Source organism: Maylandia zebra, linkage group LG9, assembly GCF_041146795.1.
Source record: "Maylandia zebra isolate NMK-2024a linkage group LG9, Mzebra_GT3a, whole genome shotgun sequence".
In the NCBI taxonomy this organism is placed as follows: domain Eukaryota; kingdom Metazoa; phylum Chordata; class Actinopteri; order Cichliformes; family Cichlidae; genus Maylandia; species Maylandia zebra.
This window is the reverse complement of record NC_135175.1, coordinates 18298571-18314259: the sequence shown is the minus strand read 5'-3', so window position 1 is coordinate 18314259 and position 15689 is coordinate 18298571. Positions and strand designations below refer to the sequence as shown.

At 44.0% G+C, this 15689-nt stretch overlaps 1 protein-coding gene across 3 annotated transcripts in view; it reads left to right on the top strand.

Annotated features, from left to right (window-relative positions):
* The window catches only part of myripb (myosin VIIA and Rab interacting protein b), a 133936-nt gene that overhangs the window by 19386 nt on the left and 98861 nt on the right, over positions 1–15689 (top strand). The window contains exon 1 of one of the 3 annotated variants that reach the window (XM_076888107.1): positions 13232–13343. The exons of the other annotated variants lie outside the window; for them this stretch is intronic. The gene's annotated coding sequence lies outside the window, so the exon portion shown is untranslated. Of the gene's footprint in view, positions 1–13231; positions 13344–15689 lie in introns of those variants that run through there. 3 annotated transcript variants of the gene reach the window in all.

The following is a 15689-nucleotide window of genomic DNA, read 5'->3' as shown; positions in this document are numbered from 1 at the left end:
ATTTGCTTGTTAAATGGAGTTTACCAAGTTTAAATACATCCCGCGGGCTGGCGAACTCTCGCGGTAACTCTCGCGATAACTCGCGGTAACTCTTGCGAGACCTGGGGCTGCGCGGCTCGGCTTTACCACCGCTGCGGTGCCGCGCTTCAGTACTTTTCAACTAAACCCCACTTAAGGTTACATCGGCGGTGTCAACATAACTCTCAGTAAACACCGAAGTAGAACAAGGCACAAAACCCTCATACACTGTATTTTTAAGACGATACTGACCTGTAAAAATAAAGGTAGAGTCTCAGAGAAAGAATCACAGGAGCACTCGTGTCTTTTCCCGAATTGCATCTGAGAGGACAGGAAGTTGGTCCGCTCTAGGCAACCGCGGGCGAACGACTACAGTGTCAACAGTTCCGCTTATTATTTCTCACTTTTACTCTCCTCAATTGTTATGGACTACACGTAATGAATGTAAAATAATAATTGTCTTAATTGCTGACATATGTTTTTCTTAAAAATAATAAAATTTACCAAAATGTGGTAGCACATTTGTGTTCACCACACGCTCCCCAACAGCAAAAGTGGCTCCTGACACTTAACTTGAATTATAAAAAAAACCTTTAAACTAACAAAGTCTCTTTACGGGGCGACCGTGGCTCAAGGGGTTGGGAATCGCATCTGTAACCGGAAGGTCGCCGGTTCGATCCCTGGGCTCTCTGTCCTGGTCGTTGTGTCCTTGGGCAAGACACTTTACCCTACTTGCCTACTGGTGTTGGCCAGAGGGGCCGATGGCGCGATATGGCAGCCTCGCTTCTGTCAGTCTGCCCCAGGGCAGCTGTGGCTACAACCGTAGCTTGCCTCCACCAGTGTGTGAATGTGAGAGTGAATGAATAGTGGCATTGTAAAGCGCTTTGGGTGCCTTGAAAAGCGCTATATAAATCCAATCCATTATTATTATTATTTACAGAAGTCCCTGGAATATTCCTCTTGCCCAGGTGTCCTTAGACTTCAGGCATTCTTCTTCCTGAGATTTCTGTTCGATTCAATAGCAAGGAACAACATATGAAACAGGTAAGTAAGGGCTAAGGGTGAGGGGAGAGGGGTAGGGGGGTTGGGAGTAGAGAAGAGAAGAGGGTAGTAGAGGGAAGGATATGGCGAAGGCTGGACGTTGATGGTGTTCACCGCAGGATGAGCCTGATAGGCTGGTTGACCCAAGGATGGGTAGGTGAAGAATGTGGTGGGACGTCTCTGCCTGCTGGACTGCCTAGGATGAGATGGTGGCTCTGGATGGATGTCATCCCCTGGCTCCACCCTGGGTTCCGGCTCTGGGTCAGGAACCTCTACTGGATCAGGACTGGACTCAGTGACGTCAACTTCTTCTTGAACCTGAGGCATCTCCTGATTGTCACTTAGTTGAGGTAGGTCTGGGTCTCTTAACACAATTAGATCCTCTTCCGGAACCATGGCACTTTTTTTTCTAGGTTGGACACGAGCCCTTAAGACTTGTCCTAGTTCACTTGGACCGGAGCTCCGTTGCGCTCCACTTGGAACTGGTGTGACTGGAGAATGGCCCCCTCGAGGGTATCTGGGTACACCAAGCCAGTACAATGGCTCACCCTCTTCCGAGTCAGTTGTGTCAGGGTTCGGCTCTGGTGTCATTGGTCTTCCGGTGGACTTCTTGTTTCTCTTGTGTGGTCTTGTAGCCTGACTTTGGATAATGTCCACTGGCAAGTCATTTACTTGTAACAACAAGTTCCTGTGCAAGGTGCGAACAGGACGGCCTCCCGCCTCTGGACTCACTTTGTAGACGGGGTTGTCGCCCACTTGCTCCCTCACAATGTAGACCGTTTGCTCCCAGTAGGGTCTCAGTTTGCCAGGGCCCCCCCTTTCACTCAGGTTTCGTACCAGTACTCTGTCTCCTGCCTGTAGCATTACTCCTTTGCATCTTTTGTCATAGTTTGCTTTGCCTTTGGAACTTGACTGTTGACTGTTTGCATTTGCAATGCGGTATGCTTCTGTCATCTTCCCTTTCCATCTTTCTGCATACCCATGTGGTGTCTCAGTGTTGTTTTCTGCCATGAGACCAAAGAGAAGGTCTACTGGAAGATGAGGGTGTCGACCATACAAGAGGTAGTACGGAGAGAAGCCAGTCGATTCATGCTTGGTACAATTGTAAGCATGGATAACATGGGGTAGATGTTCCTTCCAATTTTGTTTCTCCTTTTCTCCCAGTGTACGCAGCATCTGTAACAGGGTGCGATTCAGTCTTTCAGTAGGGTTGCATTGGGGATGGTAGGGGGATGTCCTTGAGTGACCAACGCCTGCGAGTTCTCTTAGGGACTTGAATAACTTATTCTCGAACTCGCGACCCTGGTCGTGGTGGAGCTTGGAGGGGTAGCCAAATTTGGGAATGTAGTCATTGAAGAGGCGGTCTGCCGCGGTCTTTGCGGCCTTATTCTTGGTGGGATACGCTTGTGCGAACCTGGTAAAATGGTCTACAACAACCAGTATATATTCAAACCCACCTTTACAAGACTCTAAGTGCAGGAAGTCAATGCAAACAAGCTCAAGAGGGGAGCTGGATGTTATGCTACCCATGGGTGCTCTCTCGTGTGTCGTTGGCTTCTTCTGCTTGATGCACTGACACTTCCTTGTGACGTACTCTTCAATTTCTCTCTTCATGAAAGGCCAATAGAACCGCTCTCGAGCCAGATTCAAGGCTTTCTCCACGCCGACATGGCCCATGTTGTTGTGGAGGTGTGTGAGAGCTACCTGTCTGTAGAGAGTAGGTAGGACCAGCTGCTTGCGTCCTGTAGTCTTTCTATAGAGAAGGTCATTCTCCATGTGCAGCCGACTCCACTCTCTCAACAGTCTCTTTGTGTTAGTGTCAGCCTTGTCATCTTCTGTTGGTCTTATGTCCTTCTCTACCATGTCAATGACTTTTCTGATTGCTGGATCTGCTCTCTGCGATTGTACAAGTTGGTCATGACTGATTGACTGTAGGGGTTCTTTGATGGGTAGGTTTGGTGCAGTGAGGTTAAGGGCTGCAATCCATGCTACATCTCCTTGCTTCGCTCTTCTGCTCCCTTCCCAAACCGCACATACGGCTTCCTCCGACAGTTCCTCTGAGCACTCTCCCATGAACCTCTCAATGTCAAGTGGGCAACGTGACAGCACATCTGCATCAATGTTTACTTTTCCCGGCCGGTATTTGATGTCGAAGTGGAAATCTGCCAATTGTCCGACCCAACGGTGTCCAACTGCGTTGAGTTTTGCTGTGCTGAGGACATATGTCAAGGGATTGCTATCTGTAAAAATGGTGAAATGTGGAGCATAGTAGAGGTAATCCTTAAACTTGTCACAAACTGCCCACTTGAGGGCGAGAAACTCTAGTTTTCCGCTGTGCAAGTGGTAGTTTTGTTCAGCAGGTGTGAGCGTGCGAGACCCATACCCAATCACTCTCATCTTGCCTTGTTGGTTCTGATATAGGACGGCACCAAGGCCCCTCTGGGATGCGTCCGTGTGCAATATAAAAGGGCGGGTGAAATCAGGGTACGCTAACACTGGTGGCTGAGTGAGCATGTCGATCAAGCGCTCAAGGATCTCTTGGTGTTCTTTGTTCCACTGTATCAGGGCTCGAGAAGGCTGCTGAGTGTGTTTTGCTCTGCCTCTAGTTGGCTTTGGTGGCAGTGTGTTGGACGGGACTTGGAGCAAGTCATACAACGGTTTGGCTATGCGGGAGAAGTCCTGCACATACGTCCGATAGTAGCTTAGGAATCCCAAAAGCTGCCTGACTTCTCCGACGGTCTGTGGCCTTTTGTGTTTGAGTGCCTGTACTGCCTCGGTATCTTTGGGGTCCACCTTTACTCCATCTGCAGATACCAATCGGCCGACATAGCGAACCTCTTTACGGAACAGCTCACACTTCTCGGGTTTTAGCTTTACACCATGCCGTTGTAGGGCTTGGAGGACTTTCTGTAGCACTTGGACATGTTCGTCAAACGACTTGGAAAAACAAAGCACGTCGTCAAGGTAAGGGATACAGCACTCGTCTCTGAGGGTGTCAAGCATTTCTTCCATGCTCCGTTGGAAGGCTGCTGGGGCATTAGACAGTCCAAAGGGTATCCTCACCCATTCATAGAGGCCCCACGGGGTAGTGAATGCCGTCAGGTACCTTGAGCCTTCTGCGATGAAACCTTGATGATAAGCTTTACCCTGATCCAGGATCGAGAACCAGCTGTAACCACCTAGCGAGTCTGTGAGATCCTGGATCCGGGGGAGTGGGTGTCTGTCTGGCACAGTCTTGTTGTTTAAGAGACGATAATCGATGCACAAACGTAAAGACCCATCCTTCTTCCTTACGCAAATGACTGGAGCAGCATACGGCGACTGTGACTTCACTACCCATCCCTTGACAATCAGCTCTTGAATATACTCCTTCACTTCCCTGTAAAGGGGTTTAGGGATAGAAGCATAGGCCCTCTGGACTGGTGTATCATCTTTGAGCCTGATTTCCATTTGTAGTGAAGGGATACAGCCTATGTCTGTGCTGCTACGAGAGAACGCCTCACACTCTTCCCTTACACTTACATCACCACGGACTGCCATTTGGCTTTTTCTACCTTTAAAACCCGGAGAGCAGCCAAATGGCTTTTAGCTAAGCTTTAGCTTCAGCCAAGTGGAAGCTAAATTGGCTAGTCATTCATATGTATATTAGGTTGTTAGCTGGGAATTCTGGAGGGAGGGGAGTGGGGGTGTGTGGATGAGGGGGTGGGGGAGCTGCTAAAAGCTGTGAACTTCCCACTCCCCTCCCTCCAGAATTCCCAGCTAACAACCTAATTTACATATGAATGACTAGCCAATTTAGCTTCCACTTGGCTGAAGCTAAAGCCTAGCTAAAAGCCTACCAGCCATTTGGCTGGTGGTGGGTTTTAAAGGTAGAAAGGTAGAAGCCTGGGACACCTTTTCAACTGACTTCTGTTGGTCTGGACTCAGGTGGCTAAGATCAACTGGGGGTAGCCATGACTCAGTGGACAGTTCAGAAACAGGAGTGGCTGCGCTCACCTCAGCTATGGTGATGGGGCTCTGTGTGGGTTGAGTCAGCTCTGATGTGTTTGTGGGTCGGTCTGCCTCAATAACTTTAGCGACATGTTGAATAGTACCCAGGGCTGTTCTCTTCGGTAGAATTATTTCGTGTTTGGAGTGGTTAGAGATGGGGACCTTAACAAATGGCCTTTGAGGGTTGTTGATCTCAAGGAGCCCTTCCCCAACACTCAGGTGTCTCAAGGCAGTGTTCTCGTTGGGTTCGTACAGCACCAGGGGGTCACAAATGTCAAAACTTTGGGGTACTCTGCACCACACTTGGACTGCTTTTCCAGCAGGAATGGTCACATTGCTCTTCCCAATTCTCACTGTGGCTGGGTCACATTCTGCTCTTTGTGGTACTTGTATGAAGTTTACCATAGCCATCACTTGCTCTTCGTCTGTACCAAAAGCTTTGCGTAGGAGACTATATAATAAAGCACTGGCCTCTCGGTCTGACTCTTGTGTTTGGATAATGGCGCCAAGCACGTTCGCTCCCAGGAGGGGCTGAGGGAGTGACAGCTTACTGACAAGGAAAGGGGCTTGCACAGTAAGATTGGGATCTTCGTGACCAGCAAGAGTGACTGTAAGTTCAACCCACCCATCATAAGGAACTGCTTGTCCGTTAACCGCATAAACTTCAAGTCCATCATTTAACAGCTCTTGGAGGGGTCTCACCTGATAGTTAGGAATAAACCGCTGAACCCACTGTCTATCCACTAAACTCACTTGTGAGCCAGAATCAAATAACACTGTCACTGGATAGCCACCAATCAAACACTTGAGGAGGCTTTTCTTTCCAACTAGGGGGACTTTACAGCTGTTTGGTGTTAAACTTTGGCAAGAGGTTACCTGTTGCTTTCTCTGGTCTCGCTTTGGCTGCCTTCTTTTTAGCTTACTGCGACGTCTTGCACACTCAGTAGTAAGCTGTGCAGAGGAAGACCTTACTGGCTGGGACTGTGACTCTGCGCCGGCCTCTGGCTGTCCCTCGACAGAGACCGATTCCAGTTTCCCTGAGTTTTGGTCCGCTTTAAACATCCCACCGCTCGGTGTCCTGACTCGCAGCATACAAAGCAATGACTACAGTCCTGCAAGTTCTGTTCAGTACACTTTGGACAAAGGAACGCTTTCTTTTGAGGAGGTCTGTTGGGGTTGGCTGGGGTTTGGAAAAGCGGGTTGGGAGGTGGTTGTGGGGACAGCTGGAAAGGCTTTGCCTCGTGTTGTTTAATTAGGCTGGCGACCATGTTAGTTAGAGTCTCTACTTGGGCGGCAAGTTGTTTGATTGTTGGTGAGGATTGCTCTTTGGCTATCTTGTCGTTTGCTTCGACCCCAGCACTTTGGGCTTGTGCACTCTTTTGGCGGGCGACTTGGCCTAACCTTCGCTGGTGTTCATTTTCATCACTGATAATCTTTGTGACCTCACTAAGAATCTCTTCGTCAGTGACATTGTTGTTTGAGGTGAGAGGTCTTAGTCTTTGTCGCAAGTCTGCGTACTTAGCCCCCAGGCCTTGATAGATTGTGTGGAGGAAAACTTCCTGGACGGTTCTTGGGTCATAGGAGATCTCAGTGTTGGCCTGCTTCGACTGAAAAATAAGCTTCTGTTTAAGTCCAATCATGCGATACAGAAACTGCTGGGGCGTCTCTTGTTCACTTTGTCTAGCACACATTAACTCCTGGAGCATTTCAGTTGTCGCTTTTTCTCCGAGATGAGACCTCAGAAAGCCCTGAAGTTCATGGAGAGACAGGTCATCTTTGAGCATTAACATGTCCCGGAAAGTGCCAGGCTTCACAATTCTCAACACACCTCGAACAATTTCAGCCTCCACAAATCCTTCTTTAACTCCTTCATTAATCTGCTTGGTGAGACTGTTGTAGCTGATTTCGGAACTGTTGTCTCCAATCTGTCCTCCAAACACTTTGAATTCTCTGCGTGGCAAGTACGAAAAGTCTCTTACAGTGACTGGCTGCTTAGGGCTTAATCTGTATGATTGGTTGTGGTTGCAAATTGCTCTGCTGGCGTGCTAAAGCAGGTGACTGGGCCCTTACAGTTCCACATAGTCATACGCTTTCCTCAACTCCTCTAACTGTTGTATTTCTGCGTTTGCATAGGGGTTTGGTGATATATCTGGTGGATCTTCCGGCGGTTGTGGGTCTAGCACGGTATTGGATGGTTGTGGACTGGGCATGGCATGTACTTCATTCTCACCAGCTGTTTGCACGGCAGGATTACTTCCTTGGATGACTAGATTAATCAAATCATTCAGCGTCAACAAATGACTCATGCCCTCATCTTCAAGTTGCAATAGTGTATTTGACTGCATGTAGGAGGTGATATAGTCCATACAACCTTCTTTATCCTCCTGACTGAGCTGTGTAGTGTCTTTGTTTTCTGATGCGAGGCTCTTAGCGAGTTCGAAGAGGTCTTGACCTTGGAGTGAAAACAAGCGTCTCCTGATATTCCAGGCGAGTTCCTTTCTCTCGGTCGACATGTTGTATGTATTTCTGATTATCCTTCAGCTCGATAGTGACTAGGATGCGTCACACTCCCCTCACTGCAGTACGGTTCCACGTCGAGGCAAAGGTCCCCTTTTCACCTCACTACCTGGACACCTACTCGCTGGCTTGGCTGGAGTAACGGCCTTGTCACGATTGTGTCGTGGTTCTGGTATCACTGGATCTGCCCTCGACGACTGTAAAAATAAAGGTAGAGTCTCAGAGAAAGAATCACAGGAGCACTCGTGTCTTTTCCCAAATTGCATCTGAGAGGACAGGAAGTTGGTCCGCTCTAGGCAACCGCGGGCGAACGACTACAGTGTCAACAGTTCCGCTTATTATTTCTCACTTTTACTCTCCTCAATTGTTATGGACTACACGTAATGAATGTAAAATAATAATTGTCTTAATTGCTGACATATGTTTTTCTTAAAAATAATAAAATTTACCAAAATGTGGTAGCACATTTGTGTTCACCACACATGTCAAACTGTGTGCCACTTGTGGAGGTGTAACATTTCTGCATCACCGCACTCTCACTCTCTCTCTTTTTTTTTCTTCATGGTGCATTTAAAGATCCTTCATGTTGGGAAGGATTTCATGCTCTCGGAATGCAAAATGACACAAGGAAGCATAAGTTAGCATAATGAAAAGCACCCGGTCCATGAGGTGAAGAGGGAGACAGACAGTGTGTTTTATACAAGGTGCAAAACAACAGAAACTGAATCCTCTTTTCCTTTTGAAGCAGTCTTGCGTACTTGAAACTCCTCTGTATGCAGGTGATCTTCTGTCTCTGTTCTGGTTGTCTTATTTTTCTTTTGAGGTGTTTTTTTCTTTTCTTTTTTGTGCCATCATTCAGAGTAAGCATTTAAATGTCATTTAACACTGAATCTTTGATGTGGTCATCTTAGCCTCTGAGGAACTTAATGTGTTTCATAACTCAAAATTCTCAAATTAATGAGCAGATTGATAATCAAAATAGCATGCCATTGTAGCTGTAGACTTAATAAATGCTGTGTGCTTTAATGAGGCTTTCAGGAGGTGTTTTAAAAAAAAAACAAAAAAAACAAAAGCTGATGGGAAAAATTGAAGGCCGCAGGGCCACCTTGGGTACAACTCTGACAAAATCTGACAACTCCCATCCAGTATGACATCCTCTTCACCCTTTTCATCTAAAAAGTATTATAGGGAAGAAAACACACAAGACAGAGCAGGGACACGAGGAGGTCTATGCAGACATACTGACAAATAATACTTCTAACACACAGAGAACCCACTGAGGAAAAAAACCTAAGGAGAATCCTTCTCAAAGTAACGTGGACCTTCTGCTTAAACGTCTCTGATTTGTTTAAAAAATTTTTTGTTATAATATGTATATAATATGTTAATAACCTGGATGGTATCCAAATAGCTTTTTAAAAGTCTTATAGATCCCTTTACTCCCCCAAAGCACAGGCCACCAAACACACAATTGTTGACTTTTTAAACTCTTTAGACTTGCCCTCACTCAGTAGGGTATTTCATAAGTATAGGTAAGGCCATTTCTAGACTGAACGCCAATAAGTCTCATGACGTAGACGGGCTGCCACCGGAATGGTACAAATCTAAGGGGAAACATTACTGTTTATTTTAGAAAATTGTTTTAATTATATTTTGTTAGGAGGAACTGCCCCCACCCACCATCCCAGTCCTGGAAGGAAGCTTTTGTATCAGTTATACCAAAAGAAGGGAAGAATAGACTTGAATGTAAATCATATAGACCCATCAGTGTCCTGAACGTAGATTATAAATTATACACCTCCATTGTAGCAAAAAGAATGGACAGTATAATAACTTCCTGGATCATGGCTTTATATAAAAATGGACAAGCCCACTACGATAAAAAAGAACACTACATATTATTGAACAAAGTTCAGTTCCTTCACCTTATACCAGGGATGTGCTGTTGGCAAGGCTGTCCACTCAGCCCAAATCTTTTTAAGTTATTTATTAAACAACTAGCCCAACCAGTACGCCAGGAAGGTACACTAAACTGTATTTATATTGTAGTAAATGATTAAAAGGTCAGTTTATATGCAGATGATGTTTTGGTCACACTACCTGACCCAGACTCAAGTTAACCTGTTGTGATGGGATTTTTGGAAACCTATGGCAAGGTGGAGCTTGCTCCCTCTGGACTTTGGCAGCTGAATCAGATCAGTTTAAATGAACATTCTCCCCAAATTATTATATCTTTTCTCAACATCACCTACAGAAATACCCAGAGAACAATGTTGAGACTGGGATAAAAACATCTCATGATTCATTTGGAATAATAAGAAACCAAAGGTGAAATTCTCTACCTTTCAGCTGCCTGAGGGGGACGGGGGTAGGGCCCTTCCTTTATTTAATTGATTATTACTCATCTGCACAATTACAGCCACTTGTATGTTGGTGCGATCGACTTTATGAAACCAGGCGGAACAACATTGAACTTTCTACAGCAGTTAAACCATTACAAATGGTGTATGTGGCTGTATTGATAAGGAAACAAAGGCCCCTGGTCAGTGGGTAGATCTCCCCCTTAAAATGTGGAGAGACTGTGAAAAATTACAGGATATGGTAAAAATGCTCTGGCCAGCATATGATCCCGACTTTGCACCAGCAGTGCAAGATGGTAGGTTCCAGCAATGGATTTCTTTAGGTATTACCTCGATATGTAAATGTGTGGTATGGCAGATTTCTTTCATTTACTGCACCAGCATTTTTTCTATCGTGTAGAAAAACAACAAAATCTTATAATTGCACTTCTTTTTCTTATATAAAGATATTTGTAGGATTAAATGTGAAGTGAAACTTTACTGTGATAGAAAGGGGAGTTTCACTTGAATGTGGGTGGGCTATACTTGGCCCGTGACGTAAGATAAGTTTGACATCCCCGCACTAGAGAATCCCACATCCAAACATAAGAGACACATGCTGCACAGCTTAAAGGAAAACAGGAAGTAATGAAGAAGAGGAACAATAAAGAATATGATCTTCCTCCTATATTTGAAATGTATTGCATGTAAGTGTGCTGCAGCTTCAATTTGCAGGCTCGAGTCTTGTGTTAAAGATTTCTTGGGTTTATTTGAGATGGCCATTGATTCTCATTTTCTCCTCCACTGGTTCCAGTGTATGTTTGTTTTTGTTTTTCAGTTGGAGCTTAGCTCTCAGTTTGAGGAAATGGACAGAACCGAATCGATATCTCCCTCGGGACTGTTTCTGTATTTCATATGAGACACTCTTTGAATCTTCTCTTATTTGTCTTTTTTAAAATTTCCTTTTCTGTTTCCATCTGTTTTTCTCTGACACTTATTGCTCGCAAAGTGGAAAAGTGTATCATTTCTTTGTTTCACTCAGTATCGTCATGGCAGCATGTGTGTGTGTGTGTGTGTGTGTGTGTGTGTGTGTGTGTGTGTGTATACAGTATTTACACTGTATTTAAAATCCACCACCCCGTCCCTCTGCACCCACAAGCTGAGGTGATTCCCTTTGTAGCTGATATATAATTACCTTTCCATAAAACCCAGTTTTAAAGAAGTCACATAAAACATGCTTAATTAAAGCCGGGCTACTTGATTCTGTGCTCTTTTCTCACCCTCGTAAAGATTATGAACTAAACTTAAATCGGCTCTTAAAACACTATAAACTTGGAGCTGCTTTTCTGTAAAGATACTGATTCTGATCTTTGCCACTTTAATTTCTTCTTTTATTTGTCTGAGAATGGTTATTTATGTTTTTATTATTGCTCATTTTCGATTACTTGTACTGTTTTGAATTAGAAGAATTCGATTTAATCACCTGACAGAAATAGTAGAAGTGGTCCACTCTGACACTGTTAAATTACAGTAAAATCCTGTCACATGACCTGTTGCCAGTTAGATATATTGCATTATTCTCTGTTAGAGACTGTGCTTTGCTGCCTTTCCAGTAAGTGGTGCAGAGCGTGGTCAGGATTATCCATGATGGGTAACAGTTTGTTCTCCACCACAGCTTTGAAAGTGTCCAGCTTACAGCCATCACAGAGCCAGCCTTACTAATCAGTTTATTCAGTCTGTTGGTGTCACCAGCACCGATGCTGCTTTCCCAGCAGACCACAGCAAAGTGCTCTGCACTTGCCAGAACTGAGTGATAGAAAATCTCCATCGATTTTCTTCACAGGTTACCTTAAAAGCAGAGCCCTGTGCTTTAAGTTGAGCTTCAACTTCACTATTGAGCCATTTTTTTCTGATTATGAAACAATTCTAATGTCTTTGTTGTAGTGACATTCACAGCACAAAGGTTTGTATAAGAGAGGTCTGCTGAAGTATTTTCCTCCAGATCTGCACCCTCAGCACATTTACTCTATTCTGCGACATTGAAGCAGTCCTGCAGTGCTGAGATGATTCCCTTAGCGAATACCTGAACTGTTTTCATAGATGGCTTGTGTCTGCAGATACTGGGGTAAAAGGCATGAGACTTTCAGATTGGTAAGAAAGTTGAAATGTGCATTGGGGCAGCTTTGTAGGCACCTGAAAAGTTTGTGTAGATCTGGTGTAGTATGTTCTTTTTGCCTGGTGGGGAAGTTATATTGTTTAGGGTAAACTCCTTAAAGTTAAAAGGTCTGCAGTTCAACATTAGATACTTTATATCTGGTGAACAGCGCATGTCGATGACTCTTGTGTCGGTGTACCAGCTGGTGTTGACATAAAAGTAGACTCCTCCACCTCTCCTCTTACGAGATGTCTGCCTCCTCTTTTATGAAATTCTTGCACTCGTCAAACTCTGGTTTCACAAACTGTGATGTTTGATAATTTGACAGAACTCAGAAAATGTAATTAGTCTCTTGGTATTTGTGTGTTTGTGTATGCGCGGTGTAAATGAGTCCTGTGGAACCAGACTCTGTGAAAACTAAACAAGTCTTCCTACACTCCTCATGACCTTCAGCCACAATCAGAGTAAATACAGAGACAGTCTTTACCAAATCATTGCTACCTCCAGTTTATCCAAATTAAAGATGTCTTCAGTGTTATTGTTAGAAACTTCACCAACCACCATCTCGCCCTCTAATCAAAATAAAATTCCTTAGAGTTCTCAAAATGTCATCTCAAATATGCAGAAATGTAGATTTAAAGTAAATTTCTTTCTACATAAAGGCATATGGTGCATTCGGTGACATTCTGTAAATCAGAAATCCATTGTTGACATCCAGTAAACAACATATATTTTCACTTTGATTGGCTAGACATACATGAAGACATCTCTCTGACTTGTAATCAAAACAACCCAGTAATGACAGTATAAGCTCCTCCAAAGAATCTGCATCACCGCACTTAAACTTTAGTGTGGTCTGAGGTGAGAGGAGCAGACGCCGACCTCTCTGGCTTAAAAGACACCTGTCAGTCAATTTGTCTTGCTAATGAGGACAAATTTAAAATGCAAGGTTGATGTTTTTTTCCAGTCTACTTCAATCTTCACTTGTACCTGTACCTGCATGCCACTGTTTTCCATATACCTGTGCTTTTTCTGCACATGCTCACCAAATTGAAATAAATTAAATAAGACTCCCTCACCCTTTTGTTTTCATTTGGGGGTGCCACTCCACCACCCGTGGCTATTTCTTCCAAGTGGCTTGTGTTTCTCTTGAAGCCGTCATTGGTTGAGTGACTGGTTTCGGGAGATTATGAGTCACAGCTGGCGCAGCAGTTGGCTCTCCCTTCTCTGTTTAATCACTGCAGGAGTTGCATGGTCTGATAAAGCGGCTGCTTTCATTATTAGTAAGTGAAACACTCAAACGCAGGTCCTCATTTTTTAAAATGTTTACCACTGGTGGATTGCTTAGATGCATTTAAGTGCTTATTGTACCACATTTCACCCTCAACCCATGTTACCTTCTGTGATCTATGTGCAGAATAATAGCTGTTTCAGAGTTAAACTTTCATAGTTAGAAAGTTGAATCAGTTTATGGGGAACCTTGGAGGGTTTTACAGTATAATACAAACTGGTTCCAGGACAGTTTGCTTTGTTGATTTAAACATAGACTGCATATCAGAGATGGCTATAAGTCTCAATGACAACAAACAGTGGTTTGTTGACTAGCGTTTTGAAGCCTCAACTGTGGGATTTCAGGGGTTCAGGGTGTCATTTCTTTTCTTTTTGTCTCACCATGTTTGTTTTATAGGGAGAGCTGGGGTGTTATCATCTAATACTAGTGCTTGGCAGCTAGCTTATGTAGCTAGCTTGGTTAGTGAGGTGCATCTGTTATTATATGTGAGTTTTGGCAAATTAAAAACATAATCCTCTTACCAAAGAAACTGAACCGCTGAGTTACTATCCTATTTTCAAATCACGATAAAGTGCAATTTGAAGCAGTTTTTATTGTCATGAACAGAAGCTTTTGAAACCAAAAATCTCAAAATGTGTTGGAACTTTTTTCAGTGCCGTAGTCAGAAAATGTGCATAAGCTGTAATTAATCAGGAGCTGATGGAGGCAGCATACGGCAACAAGTGTTCTAATCTATCCTTACATGGTTGAGAAGAAGAAGGGTGGTTGTGAGCACAGCAAAACTGCACATTGAAGGTAGCGACTAGTGAAGCAGCAGCTGCAATAGTGCTGCCCTGATTCTTTAATTTTAGTGATATTGGTACTGACTACATTTCTTTTAGCAAACCCATTGTCTCACGAGTCCTTATCAAATTGTAATATCATACTATAGGCATAGGGCACAATGCATACTTGTGCCCTGACCGGAGCACAAGTATGCATTTTTTATTAGCTGCTTGCATGCTATATTATACAGTGGATTGTGTACAGTTGGTCATCCATCCATGTTTTTTTTACATTTTCTTTAGTTTCGTGTAGAGATTAGAATATATATTTCTTTATAATTCATGATAACACTCAATTACAACTGACAGTGCTTCATCTAGCCAAAACTCCTCACACTTTAATACGGTTCCTTCTTGAAGCCTATCGCAATCAGCTGCCCTTTTTCACTTCCTCATGTGTTTGAGTTGTTTGAGTCCCTATTGGAAAGGACATAAGCTGCAGTTGAAACGTGAGTCTCATATGTGTTTTATTTTTTAGGTGAAGGTGGGCAGGAGGAGGAGCAGTTGGATAAGATTCAACTGTGTGAGAAATGGAGAGTAAGGCAGAAAGAGGAGGGAAGATAAACAGTTGGAGTTTTTTTTTAATGTGTCCTTGATGAAACACAGGAGATGCAGATGCGTCAAGCTCTGTCCTATTAGCTGAGGCTGCTGCTGGCTGTTATAGCAGCTGCCTTGCATTTATGTGTGTTGTGAGTTCTTGATCAAATTTGTTTGTGTGTTTGTTTGTGTGTGTATAAGCATGTGTGTATTTGCATGTACCGGGGCTCGGGAGGAGAGTCACGAATTTATGCTCACTTTAGTGTCAAAAGGAAGACTTAATCTATAGTTGGATGATTAAATGCACTGAAGGCCTGTGCTTAAAGAGCACTGCATCACATGTCTTCTGATATTTTGTAAAACATATTTTGTGTCAGCATACTGCTGCTGATGGGCTGTGACTATACATCTGCTATGTCCTTCTGAGCAATGAGACATATCCCATGAGGTAAAAACCCACAATGAGAAGGCATGCAATGCAGAAACAAAGCCCCGTAATTTGAGCCACTTGTCCAGGTGGAAAGCTCCTTGTTGCGTTGGAGCTTTCCTCCAGTCACTCGCTAAGTCAAAGAAAGCTGATTAGAAAACCGAAGCCCATTCAGCCTGCTTTACTAATGATTCCACACAAAGGAAATCTAAAGCGTGCTGCTTGCTTTTGGTTTCATCACCTGGTTCAACTTTTTCTCCACTCTTTCTCTGTGAGCATCTCTCTCTAAATATTCTTTTCTTCCACTTTCCTTTGCTCCCTTTGATGCTTGTGGTTTTGTCAGGACTGTTAATACCTTCCTCTGACATATATTCTGTTTCCACAAGCTGAGCGCTCTCTGCTGAAGCCAGTCCAGTATTCCTGTGTTCACCTCTTTTAATGTTCGGCCATCATAAACACTTAATTTTTTGGTCAGTACAGTACATCATGGTGTAGGTGGATTAAGCCTGGCGGAGGCGAAGGCGGGGGCACTGCTCCTCTGCCAGTACAT